General features: G+C 36.8%; 1 protein-coding gene across 5 annotated transcripts in view; it reads left to right on the top strand.

Annotated features, from left to right (window-relative positions):
* The window catches only part of CSNKA2IP (casein kinase 2 subunit alpha' interacting protein), a 262,755-nt gene that overhangs the window by 188,643 nt on the left and 55,650 nt on the right, over positions 1-18,462 (top strand). For 2 of the 5 annotated variants that reach the window (XM_058731695.1, XM_058731698.1), the window contains one exon: positions 6,829-6,875. The exons of the other annotated variants lie outside the window; for them this stretch is intronic. The gene's annotated coding sequence lies outside the window, so the exon portion shown is untranslated. The remainder of the gene's footprint in view (positions 1-6,828; positions 6,876-18,462) is intronic. 5 annotated transcript variants of the gene reach the window in all.

The raw sequence follows: 18,462 nt of genomic DNA, 5'->3' as shown, positions 1-18,462 counted from the left end.
GATTAAAATTTAAAAATAATTTTTTTTAATGTTTATTTTTGAGAGAGAGAGACAGACCATGAGTGAGTAAGGGCAAAGAGAGGGAGACACAGAATCTGAAGCAGGCTCCAGGCTCTGAGCTTTCAACACAAAGCCTGACATGGGGTTCAAACACATGAACTGGGAGATCATGACCTGAGTGAAGTTGGGCACTTAACCGATTGAGCCATCCAGGTGCCCCCCATTTTTTTTTTTTATTATTGAGTTGTAATGGTTCTTTATGTGTTATGGATACAAGAGTCCTTTGCCATACATGCTTATGCTCACACATGCACATACTAAAACACACACACACACACACACACACACACACACACACACACAATTTTCTCTTAGTTGTCTTTTCATTTTCTTAATGGTATCTTCTGCAGAGTAGGTTTTAAATTTTTGTAAATTCTAATTTATCAGCTTTTTATGGTTTGCCTTTTGTTTCATATCTAAGACATCTTTGCTTATCCTAATATAATGAAAAATTTCTTCTATTTTTCTTTTAAAAGTTTATAATATTAGCATTTATATTTAAGTCTATTATCTATTTTAAGTTGATTTTTGAGAAGTATGTGAAATGTCAAAGTCCACCCTCCTTCCCTTTCCACCATGGATTTCTAGTTGTTTAACAACATTTGTTGAAAAATACTATCTTTCCTCATTTAATACTTTGGCATCTTTGTAAAAATTTATCTCTTCTTTTCCATTAGTCTAGATACACTTATAGGTAATGTAAGTCTTCCAACTTTTTCTTTTTTTCTTATTTTTTTATTGTTTATTTTTGAGAGAGAGCACAAGCCGGGGAGTAGCAGAGAGGAGACAGAGGATATGAAGTAGGCTCTGCATTGACAGTAGAGAGTCCAATGCGGGGCTTGAACTAATGAGCCCCAAGATCATGACCTAAGCTGAAGTTGGCCGCTTAACTGACTGAGCCACCCAGCCACCCCCCAACTTTTTCTCTTTCAAAATTGTTTTAGCTATTCTAAATCTTTTACATTTCTATACTGTTAAAATCAGCTCGCCAATTTCTTTAAAAAAAAAGTATATTGGAATTTTGATTGGGATTGAGTTGAATCTACAAATAAATTTGAGAATTAACACCTCAACAATACTGAATCTTCCAATCCATTAAAATGGCATGTCTCCATTTCTTTTTTTTCATTTTTACTTTGCCTCATAATTTTTTTTTTTTTTTTTTAGTTTTTAGTATATAGGTTCTTCACTTACTTTGCTAAATTTACCCCTAAGTGTTTCATGTTTTTGTTTAGGTAGTGTTATCTTTAAAATTTCCTTTGTAATTGTTTATTGCAGTTAATTACTTTTAATTGGTGGTCATATTAAACTAATATTTTTTGAACATCTACTATATGCATTCACTCGCTTTACCTTGGGATTATCATGATGAGTAAAATCATAGGCCCTCTTGTTCTTTTCAAGTTCACAGCCTACTGAAGGAGACAGACATTGGTAAAACAGTGACACAATAAGTGTAATAAAAGAGACATGCCTAGATCTTTAGGACATATGATCAGACAATTTGACCTTGCCAAGAGGGTAATTTGACCTATAAAAGTGCAGAGGGTTGAGTTCTGAAGGATGAACAAGAACTGATGAGGTGAAGAAGGGAGTGAAGAACAGTCTAACTAGAAGAAAGAGCATGAACAAAGAGATTCTGTGGTGGGAAGAAGTATAAGTGAGGATGTGTACTGAGAGATGATTATGATAGGAGAGAGCAAGGAGAAGCATGATGTTAGATTTGGTTTGAGAACTATCTTAGTGGCTTGATCATGATCTGGAAATCATGTTTGTCTTTTTCCTGAAAGATTTTAGGCAGGAACATAACATTATTATTATTATTATTATTATTATTATTATTATTACACTTTAAAAGGTCAGTGTGGCTGCCATGTGGATAATGGGTTAAAGGAGAGAAATAGTAGAATTAGAAAAGTTAGGTGGATATTGTCAGAGATGGTGGCTTGGAATAGGGTGGTGAATTGTAAATGGAGATAAATGAATAAATTTAGGAAATAATTCAGAGAAAACAAGTAATAAATTAGTGATGGATTGGATGTGGCAGGTAAAGGAGAGGGAAGGGTTAGGGATGTTATCAATGTATCAAATGCATAGCAGTGACATTTTTAAGACAAGCAAGAGGAGGCATGAAATAGATCATTGATAAGTGTGTTTGGAACTAGAAAAGAGGTCTTTGTAGTAGAGAAATATTCATTGCCTAAAGGAGTATAGTTTTGAATTGAAGTCTCACGTGAAGATAAAATTATTTAGCTAAGGATTATGGGATGAAAAGAGAGGAGGGCTACACTCAGTTCCTGTTCTTCTTTCTAATGCAATATGTTTTAGCTATAAGTGTGTCAAGATAATCCTGTTCATTTTGTTCCTTTTTTTCAATCAAAATCTCTAATTTTGTCAGTTTTTCTCCTTTGATTTCTTATGTTTTGTCTTGCATTTGTAACAGTCTACTTATGACGTTATATTTGTACCATTATTAATCTTTTGTTAATTTTATCCAGTTCTACAGAATAATAAGAATAAGGATAGAAAATACTTGGCCAAAATGCTAATTCCTCATGCAATGCTACAAAATTCACATATGATGGGGGTTTGTCGAGCAAACCTCTGAGTGGGCATATTTACTTTGTAGGTGATCAATAGAAAGATAAAATGTGAATAGGCTGGGGAAGAAAAATTGAGAATGAAGTAAAAGACATGTGTCATAGTATCTATATTCATGAAATATTGAAATTGCCAGTGGATATGAGTACAGATGTTTCCTTCTTATGACAGTGTTTGACTTGTGATTTTTGGAATTTCTGCTGGTATGAAAGTGACACACATTTAGTAGAAACCACACTTTGAATTTTGCATTTGGACTTTTTCCCGGGCTGGTGATATGGGTACCCTGCTCTCTGGTGATGCTGGATGAGGCAGCGAGCTGCAGCTTTCTCAGCCATGGGATCATGAGGGTAAACAACCAATATATTTAGAACAGTTCTGTACCCAGAGCGCCATTTTGTTTTCACTCTCAGCACAGTATTCAGTCAATTCCATGAGGTAGTCAACACTTTATGATAAAATAGTCTTTGTGTTAGTTAATTTTGGCCAACAGTAGGCTAATGTAAGTGTTCTGAGCCCCCTTTAAGGTAGCTAGGCTAAACTATGATGTTTGATAGGTTCAGTGTGTTAAATGCATTTTCAACTTCTGATATTTTTAATTTATGAAGGGTTTATTGGGCTATAACCTCATCATAGGTTGAGGAAGATCTATATTTTACAAAATTAGCTTTCTAATTATTTAAAATGATGGTGATGATACCTAGGTTTTTGTCGTCGTCGTTGTTGTTGTTAGTAAAGTATCACCACAACTTGAGGCATCTCAATTCCAAATAATAACCATTTCATTACTAAATATGAAAAGTAAGAAGTAGTATGATAATATATAAACTTTCCATTCCCCTTTTAGATGCCATCTATTATTTATTCATAAAGCAATCCTTAATCTGGGAGTGGAGCCAGTAAATTGATTTCATTTTCATGACTTCTAACAGTTTTTTGGATAAGAACCATTGTTATAACTTAGTAAAATTGGGTAACTGTTTCCTGACAACGTACAGGAAAAAATACAATTTCCTATAATAAAACACTGAACTTCATCCAATTCAGAGAAATATGCTGAATTCATAAACAGAAAATTAAATCCTCTAATGTGGAGTGAATATAGATATTATGGCCACTGGGATTGTTCTTAAACTTGAGTTGCTATTACTTATGCAAAAGTCCAAGGAAAATGAATGGCTCATTGTTGAACCCATTGAACAAACAGCTTTGATTTCCAACAGTGATTTTAATCGGGACTAATTATATGACTTAGAATAAGGTACTTAAATGGCTCATGCTCCTGTTTCATCATCAGTGAACTAGGATGAAAAGTATACTTTTTCTCTGTTCTTGAACTCTTAAAGTTGTAAAGAATAATAATGCTAGTGTACCCTACCGATATAAATGCAAAAATATAATGACATAAAAAATTATTTAAATCCAAGCATCAATTAGATAATTTTTTCCAAAATAAACTAGGTGTATACGGGAATAAACATTTTTAAATGCTATATGTGCCAAAATATATGTTTCTTTTTTCCTTATGCAACACTTTCCACCTAGCTAGGCTTACTGTTAAGAATAGAGGAATGCAGCATTTTGAATATGAAGAGAAACCATAGATAACATATCCAAGGGCTAGGAGGCTTTATTTAATTATTGCAAATTGAAAGCTAATCTGATTATGAGGTCTTGAGATACTAGGAAGGACATCTTGATTTGTCTATAACTAAGAGCCTTATATATGGAGACAGATAATTCTTTATTTGGAGCTATCATTATTATTCCATGATGGCAGGAAACATGCATTTTCTCAGTCCTTTGCACATATTAATGTTTTTTTGTTTGTTTGATTTTAAATTTTATTTTTTATTTACATCCAAATTAGTTAGCATATAGTGCAACAATGATTTCAGGAGTAGATTCCTTAATGCCTCTTAACCATTTAGCCCATCTCCCCTCCCACAACCTCTCCAGTAACATCCTGTTTGTTCTCCATATTTAAGAGTCTCTTATGTTTCGTCCCCCTCCCTGTTTTTCTATTATTTTTGCTTCCCTTCCCTTATGTTCATCTGTTCTGTGTGTTCAAGTCCTCATATGAGTGAAGTCATATGATACTTGTCTTTCTCTGACTAATTTCGCTTAGCATAATACCCCCTAGTTCCATCCATGTAGTTGCAAATAGCAAGATTTCATTCTTTTTGATTGCGGACTAATATTCCATTGTATGTATATGTACCACATCTTCTTTATTCATTCATCCATCAGTGGACATTTGGGCTCTTTCCATACTTTGGCTATTGTTGATAGTGCTGCTATGAACATTGGGGTCCATGTGTCCCTTCAAACAGCATACCTCTATCCCTTGGATAAATAACTAGTAATGCAATTGCTGGGTCGTAGGGTAGTTCTATTTTTAATTTTTTGAGGAACCTCCATACTGTTTCCAGAGTGGCTGCACCAGTTTGCATTCTCACCAGCAGTGCAAAAGAGAACCTCTTTCTCCGCATCCTCGCCAACATCTGTTGTTGCCTGAGTTGTTAATGTTAGTCATTCTGACAGGTGTGAGGTGGTAACTCATTGTAATTTTGATTTGTATTTCCCTGATGATGAGTGATGTTGAGCATTTTTTCATGTGCCGGTTGGCCATCTGGATGTCTTCTTTGGAGAAGTGTCTGTTCATGTCTTTTGCCCATTTCTTCACTGGATTATTTGTTTTTTTGGGTGTTGAGTTTGATAAGTTCTTTGTAGATTTTGGATACAAACCCTTTATCTGATATGTCATTTGCAAATATCTTCTCCCATTCCATCAGTTGCCTTTTAGTTTTGCTGATTGTTTCCTTCACTGTGCAGAAGCTTTTTATTTTGATGAGGTCTCAGTAGTTCATTTTTGTGTTTGTTTCCCTTGCCTCTGGAGAGGTGTTGAGTAAGAAGTTGCTGCAGCCAAGATCAAAGAGGTTTTTGCCTGCTTTCTCCTGGAGGATTTTGATGGCTTCCTTATATTTAGGTCTTTCATCCATTTTGAGTTTATTTTTGTGTATGGTATAAGAAAGTGGTCCAGGTTCATTCTTCTGAATGTCATTGTCCAGTTTTCCCAGCACCACTTGCTGAAGAGACTGCCTTTATTCCATTGGATATTCTTTCCTGTTTTGTCAAAGATTAGTTGGCCATACATTTGTGGGTCCATTTCTGGGTTCTCTATTCTGTTCCATTGATCTGAGTATCTGTTCTTGTACCAGTACCATACTGTCTTGATGATTACAGCTTTGTAGTATAGCTTGAAGTTCGGGATTGTGATGTCTCCTGCTTTGATTTTCTTTTTCAAGATTGCTTTGACTATTTGGGGTCTTTTCTGGTTCCATACAAATTTTAGGATTGTTTGTTCTAGCTCTGTGAAGAATGCTGGTGTTACTTTGATAGGAATTGCATTGAATATGTAGATTGCTTTGGGTGGTATTGACATTTTAACAATATATGTTCTTCCTATTCAGGAGCATTGAATCTTTTTCCATTTTTTTGTGTCTTCTTCAACTTCTTTCATAAGCTTTCTATAGTTTTCAGTGTATAGATTTTTCAGCTCTTTGGTTAGATTTATTCCTAGGTATTTTATGGGTTTTGGTGCAATTGTAAATGGGATTGATTCCTTGATTTCTCTTTCTGTTGCTTCATTGTTAGTGTATAGGAATGCAAACAATTTCTGTGCATTGATTTTATATCCTGCAACTTTGCTGAATTCATGAATCCGTTCTAGCAGTTTTTTGGTGGAATCTTTTGGGCTTTTCATACAGAGTATCATGTCATCTGCAAAGAGTGAAAGTTTGACCTCCTCCTGGCTGATTTGGATGCCTTTTATTTCTTTGTGTTGTCTGATTGCTGAGGCTAAGACTTCCAATACTTATGTTGAATAACAGTGGCAAGAGTGGACATCCCTGTTGTGTTCCTGACCTTTGTGGGGAAGCTCTCAGTTTTTCCCCATTGAGGATGATATTAGAGTTGGGTCTTTTGTATATGCCTTTTATGATCTTGAGGTATGACCCTTCTATCCCTACTTTCTTGAGGGTTTTTATCAAGGAAGGATGCTGTATTTTGTCAAATGCTTTCCCTGCATCTATTGAGAGGATCATATGGTTCTTGTCCTTTCTTTTATTGATGTGATGAATCACATCATTTTTTTTTTTTTTGCAGATATTGAACCAGCCCTGCATCCCAGGTATAAATCCCACTTGGTCGTGGTGAGTAATTTTTTTAATGTATTGTTGGATCTGGTTGGCTAATATCTTGTTGAGGATTTTTGCATCCGTGTTCATCAGGGAAATTGGTTTATATTTCTCCTTTTTAGTGGGGTCTCTGTCAGGTTTTGGAATCAGGGTAATGCTGACTTCATGGAAAGAGTTTGGAAGTTTTCCTTCCATTTCTATTTTTTGGAACAGCTTCAAGAGCATAGGTGTTAACTCTTTCTTAAATGTTTGGTAGAATTTCCCTGGAAAACCATCTGGCCCTGGACTCTTGTTTTTTGGGAGATTTTTGATTACTAATTTGATTTCTTTACTAGTTATGGGTCTGTTCAAATGTTGTATTTCTTCCTGTTTCAGTTTTGGTAGTGTATATGTTTCTAGGAATTTGTCCATTTCTTCCAGATTGCCCATTTTATTGGCATATAATTGTTCATAATATTCTCTTATTATTGTTTTTATTTCTGCTCTGTTGGTTGTGATCTCTCCTCTTTCATTCTTGATTTTATTTATTTGGGTCCTTTCCTTTTTCTTTTTGATCAAACTGGCTAGTGGTTTATCAATTTTGTTAATTCTTTCAAAGAACCAGCTTCTGGTTTCATTGGTCTGTTCTACTGTTTTCTTGGTTTCAATAGCATTAATTTCTGCTCTAATCTTTATTATTTCCTGCCTTCTTCTGGTTTTGGGTTTTATTTGCTGTTCTTTTTCCAGCTCTTTAAGGTGTAAGTTTAGGTTGTGAGTCTGAGATCTTTCTTCCTTCTTTAGAAAGGCCTGGATTGCTATATACTCTCCTCTTATGACTGCCTTTCCTGTGTCCCAGAGGTTTCGGGTTGTGGTGTTATCATATTCATTGGCTTCCATGAACTTTTTTATTTTATTTTATTTTTTATTTTTTTTATAAAATTTTTTTCAACATCTATTTATTATTGATAGACAGAGACAGATAGAGCATGAGCATGGGAGGGGCAGAGAGGGGGTGGGACACAGAATCTGAAGCAGGCTCCAGGCTGAGCTGTCAGCACAGAGCCCGACGCGGGACTTGAACTCACATACCGCAAGATCATGACCTGAGCCAAAGTCAGACGCTTTACTGACTGAGCCACCCAGGCACCCCAGCTCCCATGGACTTTTTAATTTCCTCTTTAAACTCTTGGTTAGCCCACTCATTCTTTAGTAGGATGTTCTTTAGTCTCCAAGTATTTGTTACCTTTCCACATTTTTTCTTGTGGTTAATTTCGAGTTTCATAGTGTTGTGGTCTGAAAATATGCATGGTATGATCTCAATCTTTTTGTACTTGTTGAGGGCTGATTTGTGTCCTAGTATGTGTCCCAGTATTCTGGAGAATGTTCCATGTGCACTGGAGAAGAATGTATATTTTGCTACTTTAGGATGAAATGTTCTGAATATATCTGTTAAGTCCGTCTGGTCTAGTGTGTCATTCAAAGCCATTGTTTCCTTGTTGATTTTTTGATTAGATGATCTATCCATTGTTGTAAGTGGGGGTTGAAGTCCCCTACTATTATGGTATTATTATCAATCAGTTTCTTTATGCTTGTGATTAATTGATTTATATATTTAGGTGCTCTCACATTTGGCACATAAATGTTTACAATTGTTAGGTCTTCGTGGTGGATAGACTCCTTAATTATAATATAATGTCCTTCTTCATTTCTTCATACAGTCTTTATTTTAAAGTCTAGATTGTCTGATATAAGTATGGCTACTCTGGCTTTCTTTTGTTGACCATTAGCATGATAGATGGTTCTCCATCCCCTTACTTTCAATCTGAAGGTGTCTTTAGGTCTAAAGTGGGTCTCTTGTAAACAGTATATAGATGGATCTTGTTTTCTTATCCATTCTGTTACCCTGTGTCTTTTGATTGAAGCATTTAGTGCATTGACGTTTAGGGTGAGTACTAAAAGATATGAATTTATTGCCATTATGTTGCTTGTAGAGTTGGAGTTTCTGGTGGTGTTCTCTGGTCCTTTCTAGTCTTTGTTGCTTTTGGTATTAATTAATTAATTAATTTATTTATTTATTTGTTTGTTTGCTTTTTCATCTTTCGCCCTTAAAATTTCCTGCAGGGCTGGTTTAGTGGTCACAAACTCCTTTAATTTTTGTTTGTCTGGGAAACTTTTGATCTCTCCTTCCATTTTGAATGACAGCCTTGCAGGATAAAGAATTCTTGGCCGCATATTTTTCTGATTCAGCACACTGAATACATCCTGCCACTCCTTTCTGGCCTGCCAAGTTTCTGTGGATAGGTCTACTGCAAACCTAATCTGCCTTCCCTTGTAGGTTAAGAACTTTTTTTCCCTTGCTGCTTTCATGATTCATTCCTTGCTTGAGTATTTTGTGAATTTGACTGTGACATGCCTTGTTGATGGTTGGTTTTTGTTGAATCTTATGGGAGTCCTCTGTGCTTCCTGGATTTTGATGTCTGTGTCTTTTCCCAGGTTAGAAAAGTTTTATGCTATGAGTTGCTCATATAACCCTTCTACCCCTATTTCTCTCTCTTCCTCCTCTGGGACCCCTATGATTCTGATGTTGTTCCTTTTTAATGAGTCACTGATCTCTCTAATTCTTAAATCATGCTCTTTTGCCTTAATCTCCCTCTTTTTTTCTGCTTCATTATTCTCCATAAGTCTGTCCTCTATTTCACTGATTCTCTGTTCTGCCTCATCCTTGCTGCCATGTCATTCATTTGAGATTGCAGCTCAGTTATAGCATTTGGTATTTCAACCTGACTAGCTTTTACATCTTTTATCTCTGCAGACAGGGATTCTAATCTGTTTTTGACTCCAGCTAGTATTCTTATTATCGTGATTCTAAATTCTGGTTCAGACATCTTGCTTGTATCTGTGTTGGTTAAGTCCCTGGCTGTCATATCTTTCTGCTCTTTCTTTTGGGGTGAATTCCTTCATTTCATCATTTTGAAGGGAGAAAAGGAATTAATGAGGTAAAAAAATTAAAATTGAAAAATATTAAAATTAAAAAATTAAAAACACAAACACACACAAAATCAAATGATGCTAAATCCTAGGTGTGTTTTGGTCTGGGTGTTGAAAGGGGCTTGATAGATTAGAGAAAAAGGGGGAAAGATAAAAAAAGGGAAATTGTTTGAAAGTTTGAAAAAATGAGAACACTGAAGTAGAATAAAGTGAAATGATGGAAGTAAAATAATTTACACCAAAGTAAAAAATATAGTAGAAAAAAATTAAAGAAAAATATTTTTATTAAAAGTTGAAAATAAAAATGAATTTTTTTTCTCTTTCTGTATTCAAGAAAAAGAAAAGAAAAGAGAAAAAAGAAAAAAAAAAAAGAAAGGAAATTGAATAGATGGACTAGTGAACAGACTGAAGTATGACTGATACCACTTCGTTTTCCCCTAGAAGTCAAACTATGAAGTGCTTTATAGTCCATAAACTAAGCAGGCAGAGAGACCTGTGTTCTTGAAGACTGAGGTTGGCTCAGTTGGGCGGGGCTTAGCGTAACAGCTCCTTTCTCCACTAGATGGCGCTTCTAGCCTACTGGGGTGGATTGTTCTGGTGCTTGTAGGTGTGTGCACACACACGCAGGAGCGGTAAAAATGGCGTCACCCAGCTACCAGTCTCTAGTATCAGAACTCTGCTCTCTCCGATCAGCAATCGTGCACCCTCACTTTGTCTTCGGCTTCCGTCCACTCACTGCTTTTACACTGTGACCAAGCTCTAGGCAGAACCACCCTCCTGAGTTTTATCTCACATGCGGCTGTTTTTCCTGACCCTTTATTTCTGAGGGACTGTGGCTTTGACCCATTCTGCCCCTCTGCGGGAGGGTCTCACTGAACAATGGCCGGGTGCCGGCCACACCCAGGAATGTTTGCTGGACCGTGCTGCTTCCAACGCTGGGAGACTGTGGCTGGATGCCAGCCCGTCCCAGAAAAAGCATTTCAGGGATTATGGTAAATCTCAACATGCATCTGGCACCAGGCTTCACCCCCAGCGACCTTGTTCTAGCACCAGTGAATGTGGTTGTTCTCCCGGGTCCACTGGCGCCTTTGCCTTTGGGGGAGTCACACAGCGTCTACCAGGTGTCCTCCCAGCAGGGGAACTGGCTCTCCCTGTGTGGCCCAAAGACCTCCGGACTTTACTCTGCTTCTGGGGATTTGTCCTTCCCACCAGAGCACCACCAGGTATCAAGCTACGGAGTTACAGCCTTTGCGCTGCCCTTGTTTACAGTCTTAATGGAATTTAAACCCTCTCTTTTCTCTTTTCTCCTTTCTCCCCTTTTAGTTCAGTCCCTGCGACTGTTTACACTTTTCCACTTTCTCTCCAGCTGCTTTCGGGGGGATGCTTTTCCTGTATCCCACACTCCCCATCTCCATCCTCTCTCTGCCCTCCCTGCCCTCTGCAGCTACTCGCTCCCCAAGTTCACCTCTAGCGCTGTGTACCTGCTGAGTTCTGTGGTTCAGGTTGTGCAGATTGTTGTGTTAATCCTCAGATCAGTTTTCTAGGTGTGCAGGATGGTTTAGTGTTGTTCTGGCTGTATTTCATGCACACGAGACACAAAAGAAACTTCCATGCTGTTCCACCATCTTGGCTCCTCCTCCTGCACACATTAATGTTTGACAGATATCTGAGGAAAAAAGGATACCAAGTAGGATGCATACTCATCCATTTATTTACATTTTTAAAAAAGAAATAGAAACTGTCCTAGGTTCTAAGGATACAAAGATGTGTCAAACACACCAAGGAGTTCAAGATCTGTGAGAGAAGAAAGACATACAAAAAAGTGTAATGAAATACTAACTTCATAAGATGTGGTGTTTTTCAATAAAGTCGTTTTAGAAGGAGGCATTCTTTAAAAATAGCGTAAGGACTAAAAGCATTTTTGAAATACTTCTGGAATAATTCTGTTACTTTGAATTCTGTTACACAAGACTTTACTACTTAATTCTTGAGCCAAAATGGTTGTCTTGGGTTTTTCCTTAACATTTTTAGAAGACAATGTATTGGCTTTTGACATTTGAAAAAATCACATGTATACCCTAAAAAAATATATTATCCCTCATGCATGGGATTTCCAGGAATAAGTATCCAAAGTGGGTTGAAAAAAATAGGGTAACCAAATTTACCTACCTACTCTGCTCCTGCATTGAAAAATTAGACACACTAACTCAGAGTCTAATTTTTATGTCAATCTTTCATTCATCCTTTCAATTATTCATTTGATAAATGTTTATGAAGTGCTTACTATATGCAGGGAATGCTATGGACACTGGCCTGGCAGTGAAGAGTGAAACTTATTCTTCCTGGTAGAAAAAATAAAGTAACTGACACATAGTCCTGAGACTTATGTGGGGCTTCATACTTCTTCATAAATTCAAGACAGTTAGGCCCAGGGTGCTAATCCAAGCTGAGTTGCCACACCAGCTACAGTCAGAAATGCTGGAAAAGTAGAGAAAGCATGGAAAATCTGTCTCTATGCTTTCCCCCTGCCTTAGTGCGTTTTTTGGCAAGGAGAATTACCAAGGTGAGTTGAGAAGGAAAATAAACTAAGGAACAGATCTTGCCTTTAGGCACAGAACTGACCCAGGCTAATGAAATGTGGCACATAAAATATGGAGAATGCACAGTGGAATGAATAATTGAAAAATGAAATAAAGGGAAAAGTCTAAAACATGATCATATAATAGAAATTAAAAATGAAACATAAATATAGTTCTAAGAGTAGAAAAGTAACATTTGTTTTTTGTCCTTGTATAAAATAAATGATAGAATACAAATTAGTAGTCAGATAATAAATGCTAGAGAAAGTTTGGTTGAGAAATTAATTTAAGCTGACATAATTACGTGATGCTTCATAACAGTGTTATTATTTGAACTGGGCCTAGAAAGGCAAGTAACTTCATTTAGCCTTAAACATTAAAAAAATTTTTTTTAATGTTTATTTATTTTTGAGAGACAGACAGACAGACAGGGTGTGAGCGGGGGATGGGAAGAGAGAGAGGGAGACACAGAATCCAAAGCAGGCTCTAGGCCCTGATCGTCAGCACAGAGCCCAACATGATACTCGAACTCACTGACCATGAGATCATGACCTGAGCGCAGTAGTCGGAGGCTTGACTGAGCCACCCAGGTGCCCCTAAAATTTTTTTTTTATGTTTATTTATTTTTGAGAGACAGACAGAGCAAAAGTGGGGGAGGAGCAGAGAGAGAGAGGGAGGCACAGAATCTGAAGCAGTCTCCAGGCTCTGCCCTGTGACGCAGGGTTCGAACCCACAAACCGTGAAATCATGACTTGAGCTGAAATTGGATGCTTAACCCACTAAGCCACCCAGGCACCCCTACTTCATTTAGCATTTAACAAATATTTGCTAATAATCTGTCATTTGGCAGCAATGAGACTCTTGGACTCACTTGTAAAATAGGAAGTTGAATTGAGTGAAATTTTTCAGTCTGAACAACTCAGTGCATGCTCTTATTCTCTGTGGAAAGAAGTAAACTTTGTTAGGTGGCAGGAAAAGATGAAAATTATGGCAGGCAGAATGATGGTTCCCAAAGATTTCTGTGTGCTAATCCCCGGAACCAATGAATGTATCATCGTACATGGCAAAAGGGACTTTGCAGTTGTGCATAAGTTAAGGACCTTGAGATGAGGTGATTGCCCTGGGTAAAGTCAAACTGATTACATGAGTCATTAAAATTGGAGATGCCACCATAGCACTGGTAGGAGATGGGCAGATAGGACTATGGAAGAATGGTGAGAAAAATGTAACATTGCTGGCTTTGAAGATGACAGAAGCAGGCCATAAGCCAGCGAATAAGGGTGACCTCTAAAACCTGGAAAATGAACACAGGCCCCATGACACCTTGATTTTAGCCCCGTGAGACCTGCATTGGACTTCTAACCTATGACACTGTGAGATAAGACATTTGTATTGTTCTGAGACGCTAAATTTGTGGCACTTTGTTGTATCAGCAATAGGAAATGAATGTAAAAGTGTTCATGTAAAAGTTATAGTAGGTCCATGATGCAGAGGGAAAACATATCAAATGTTTTTGATGAACAAAGATAAGAAATTGATAAGAAATTTGGTGGAGGTGTAGAGTGTGGATAGAGAAATAACAAGATCAATCAGTACAAATGGGTTGGGTTAAATTATTGATGGCCTTGAAATTTAGGCAAAACAGTTTTATTTATTTATTTAGGTTTTTTTTTAATGTTTATCTTTGAGAGAAAGAGACAGACAGACACACACACACACACACACACACACACACACGAGTTGGGGAGGGGCAGAAAGAAAGGAGACACAGAATCTGAAGCAGGCTCCAGGCTCTGAGCTGTCAGCACAGACCCTGACGCGGGGCTCAAACTCATAGACCACGAGATCATGACCTGAGCTGAAGTTGGACGCTTAACCGACTGAGCCACCCAGGCGCAAGTATACTATTTGCTTTTTAACAAATCATTAAAATATCAGTCATAAAAGTCAGATATAGAGTCTTATAAAGTAACATAGACTGTATATTTAAAAAGCTATATTTTGATTATTTCACAAGAGCTTAAATTCTTTTTATAATTTTGAAAATAAGACTGACTCCAGCAAACTGTCATTATTTAAATAAAAATATGACCATATACATACTTGAATATCAATAATAACAATGAAGTAGTAACCCCTTAGTTAATAACCCTTAGTTTATACAGTTCTTGCTGGTATGTGGGATCTTGCAGAAAGTTTCATTTCATTAAGAAAAAAATAAATATCTTCTAGAGACTAACTTTAGGAACAAAGGTACTTTTTGCAGAAAATTTTATTGAGAACAGATTTTAACATTACTGTAATGGAAATAAAACAACTGGGTAAGTTAGCCTTATAGAAGAAAGATAGGTTTATTAGAATTGTCTAACTCCTAATGAAGAGTTAATGAAATCCTCAAATCCTGCTGGCTGTATTAATGAAAATACTCAAATGCAAAACCTCTGTGGGAAGTTGTAATCTTTGCCACGTTTAAGAAGTGGCTAACCAGTCCAACTTTACAACTGAGTGTATTTAAATAGGCTTTTCTTAAGGGAAGAAAAAAGTGTCAAACAGGAGGAAAAGGAAAAGAAGAAGGTGTGGGACAGAAGGGGAGAAGAAGGAGAAGAAAACAGGATTTCTAAGAATGTTCCTATCTAGAAAGTGTAAATTAACTTTCAAGGCTCATTTATAGTTGAGTGAGTTTTTTTTTTCAAGGGTTTAGGTAATTTTGAGTCTGAGGAAAATGAGATGGAACAAACCTTGTTCTTTGCTTTGGAAAGAAAGGGAATCTGCCGTTTCACTTACTCTTTGCGCAATTCACTGTGGATGTCACACATGGTAACAGTCTACACAGATACGAAATGGGTTACATGGAAATTTAGTAAGATACTTCAAATTCATAATCCTGGAATTTACTGCTTAAAAGGCATTCACTTTAAAATTTGTTTTAATTTTGGCTTTTATATAAAATCTAAACAAAAAATTGATTTTGCATTCACCAGAACAATAAACATTTAAGAAATTTTGGCCATACCATGCGCTGGTGAGGATATGGAATAAAGGGGACCCTTGTATTTCGGTAGTGGTTGTATAAATTGATACAGCAAGTTTTCAGAATGATTTGGCAATATCTGGTTAAGTTGATCAGGATCCAGCGTTCCACTTCTAAGTGCTGTATTTACTTCAGAAAAACTGTTGCATATGTGCACAAGAAAATATGTACAAGGGCATTCAACGCGACATTGTTTATATAAAAAAATTTAAAAAAGTATCCATTATTAGAAGTGGATAATTTTATATTCAGCAGTCACAATGAATAAAGAAAATAAGCAGGAAAATGTTGAGAGAAAAAGACAAACTCTTAAGAACTCATACAATACAAGGCCTGTTATTCAAAAATTTGAATATTAAGAATAATATATGTTGTACATAGACACGCACAACATATTATACGTTTGTGTGTAAAAAGTGTAAAAACATGGTTGGAAAGTATACATTTCAGTTTGTCTAGAATGTAATGGGGATGGCATGGAATAGAATGAATTAGGCTGCACACACAAGAAGAACTTGGATCAAACCTTTACTGTTTTATGTCTTTCCACAATTACCTAAAGAAAATGTGAAAACATGTTTATTAAATCTGAGAGTGGGTACAAGGTATTTGTTAGGTTACTTTTCTTTTTTTCAATTATAAACCAATTAAAAACTAAAGGATCATATTTAATTATTTCACCATATATACTAACCATCTCAGGAATAATCTGGTGGTGGTTTTAATTTGGGTGGTTTTGTATGGTTCCATTAATTCTATTTCAGCCTCAGATCATATTTTTCATTTCAGTCAGCTGGCCTATATTCTTCCTTAGATTGTGTTCTTCTAGCACAGAGGTCTTTCTAGTACTATCATGCATGTGAGGATCCATTTACAAAGCTATTTATCAAAGATTTTCAAAATGTCTATACAACTATGCTCTGCAATATTTCTATTAGTTTTTTCAAGATTAAGTTGAATGCCCCAAATATGATTCATTAAACACAAGCTGTGGAAAAATAAGGTCACCATGAAAAAAATGTAACTTTATTCTAGACTGGCTAATCTGATTGATGGGGATAAATATGTGCCATTTCTGAGAAAAAGACTAGCTTGTCATTAGAGGTGATCTTAATCATTGATACCAAGGGATTCTAATGGGGGTGGCATTTTTCTTTCATCTTTATCCTTGGGAGAGGAGTTTTGACCCCTTAGCTGCTACATTACCATTCTTTGCAGTAAATCATTTGCCCGTCATGGACAGCCATTTATGGAGTAATAATAATAACAGTTAACATTTAAAGAGCTTTTATTATTTGCTGTGCTGTAATCAGCACTTTACATGGATTATCTCATATCATTTTAACAACTTATGAGGAAGAAGCTATTATTATTTATCTTTTATAGATGCAGGGATTGAGACTTCCAGAGGCCAATGAAATCTCAAAAGAAAATAAAAACTCTAGGTCAATGATAGCATAATCCTAAATTAAATTATAAGCACAAAATATTTCATTCCAAGTTGGTAAACGTCTTAGCAAAGAAAGTCTATCTTTTGATTGGCAAAGAATTCTGGAGAAAAGTTGGAAATAATGCTTGTGGGTGAAAGAAAAAGAAAAGCTATGGATATGTGGTAGGGGCCAAGAAACATAAGGACACTCCCAGCAAAGGGAAGCAAATTCTTTTTTTTTTTTTTAATTTTTTTTTTCAACGTTTTTTATTTATTTTTGGGACAGAGAGAGACAGAGCATGAACGGGGGAGGGGCAGAGAGAGAGGGAGACACAGAATCGGGATCAGGCTCCAGGCTCCGAGCCATCAGCCCAGAGCCTGACGCGGGGCTCGAACTCACGGACCGCGAGATCGTGACCTGGCTGAAGTTGGAGGCTTAACTGACTGCGCCACCCAGGCGCCCCGGGAAGCAAATTCTTTTATTTCCTGATTATATTGGGAGATAAGTCACATATACTTGGTGTATTTTTCTTGTTTTCTGTATAGCTTGAGGGTTCCTGTGGAAGAAATCAAATCCTAAATAACCAGAAGCAAGACAGAGCAGTATCAGAAGGAAAATGGTAGACCAGGGATAGGTTTAGTACATTGACGGCATCTGTAAGGGACAGTCTTGATGAAGATGCACAGAGATGACTGTTCAGGAAGGATGGGGGGCTGGTAGTAGGTAGAAGCAGCACAGGCAAATGAGAATGCTTAGAAAGGGAGCAAAGTTAACACCAAACAACATGCTGCAAGAGTCTTTTATGCCAAGCAAGGAAAGGAAAAGGATTTTAGGTGGAGTGAACATATTTCATCAGCTAAGGTCATTTGGAAATTCTCAATATTCACATAAAGCCTGTATATTTAATACTGTATAATTGTTAGAGCAGAACAGTCTGATAGAAACTTCTCTCTGGGGCACCCAGTTTGCTCAGTCGGTTAAGTGTCCGACTCTTGGTTTTGACTTCGGTCATGATCTCACAGTTGATGGGATCAAGTCCTGTGTCGGGCTCCCTGCTGACAGCATAGAGCCTACATGGGATTCTCTTTCTCCCTCTCTCTCTGTCCTCCTCTGCTTGCTGTCTCTCTCTCAAAATAAATAAATAAACTTAAAAAAAGAAACTTCTCTCTAGCCCAGGCTAGAACAGGTTTACACGAAAAAATGATTTTTTTCTTTACACTTTAATATGTTTATACCCATCGCACCATCAACCTTCTCTCTCTTGCCCTCAACTTTCCCTCTTCCTCTCCATTAACTCTTCTTTTCCTCTTTCCCAAAACCTGAACTTACTGTCTATTAATTCTCCCATACAACTTTCTCATTCTACACTATTCTCCCCTTGCTTGAGTAAATACTTTTTTGCTCTTAATTTTACAATTGATTTTTTTAAGCTCTTTATCTGTCATTTCTTTCTTTGTTCACATTTTACCTGCATGCCTTAATGTACCTTTTTGGATCCTCACTTTGCCCTTCCTACTCTTCTCTCTGTCCGGGGAGACTGATCTACATAGACCATATATCAAGAGGTCCTCTTCCCCTCTGGTAACTTACTGCAA

This window comes from Neofelis nebulosa, chromosome 5 (assembly GCF_028018385.1).
Source record: "Neofelis nebulosa isolate mNeoNeb1 chromosome 5, mNeoNeb1.pri, whole genome shotgun sequence".
Taxonomy (NCBI): Eukaryota; Metazoa; Chordata; class Mammalia; order Carnivora; family Felidae; genus Neofelis; species Neofelis nebulosa.
The sequence above is the reverse complement of the archived record's forward strand: the minus strand, read 5'-3'. Positions and strand labels throughout refer to the sequence as shown.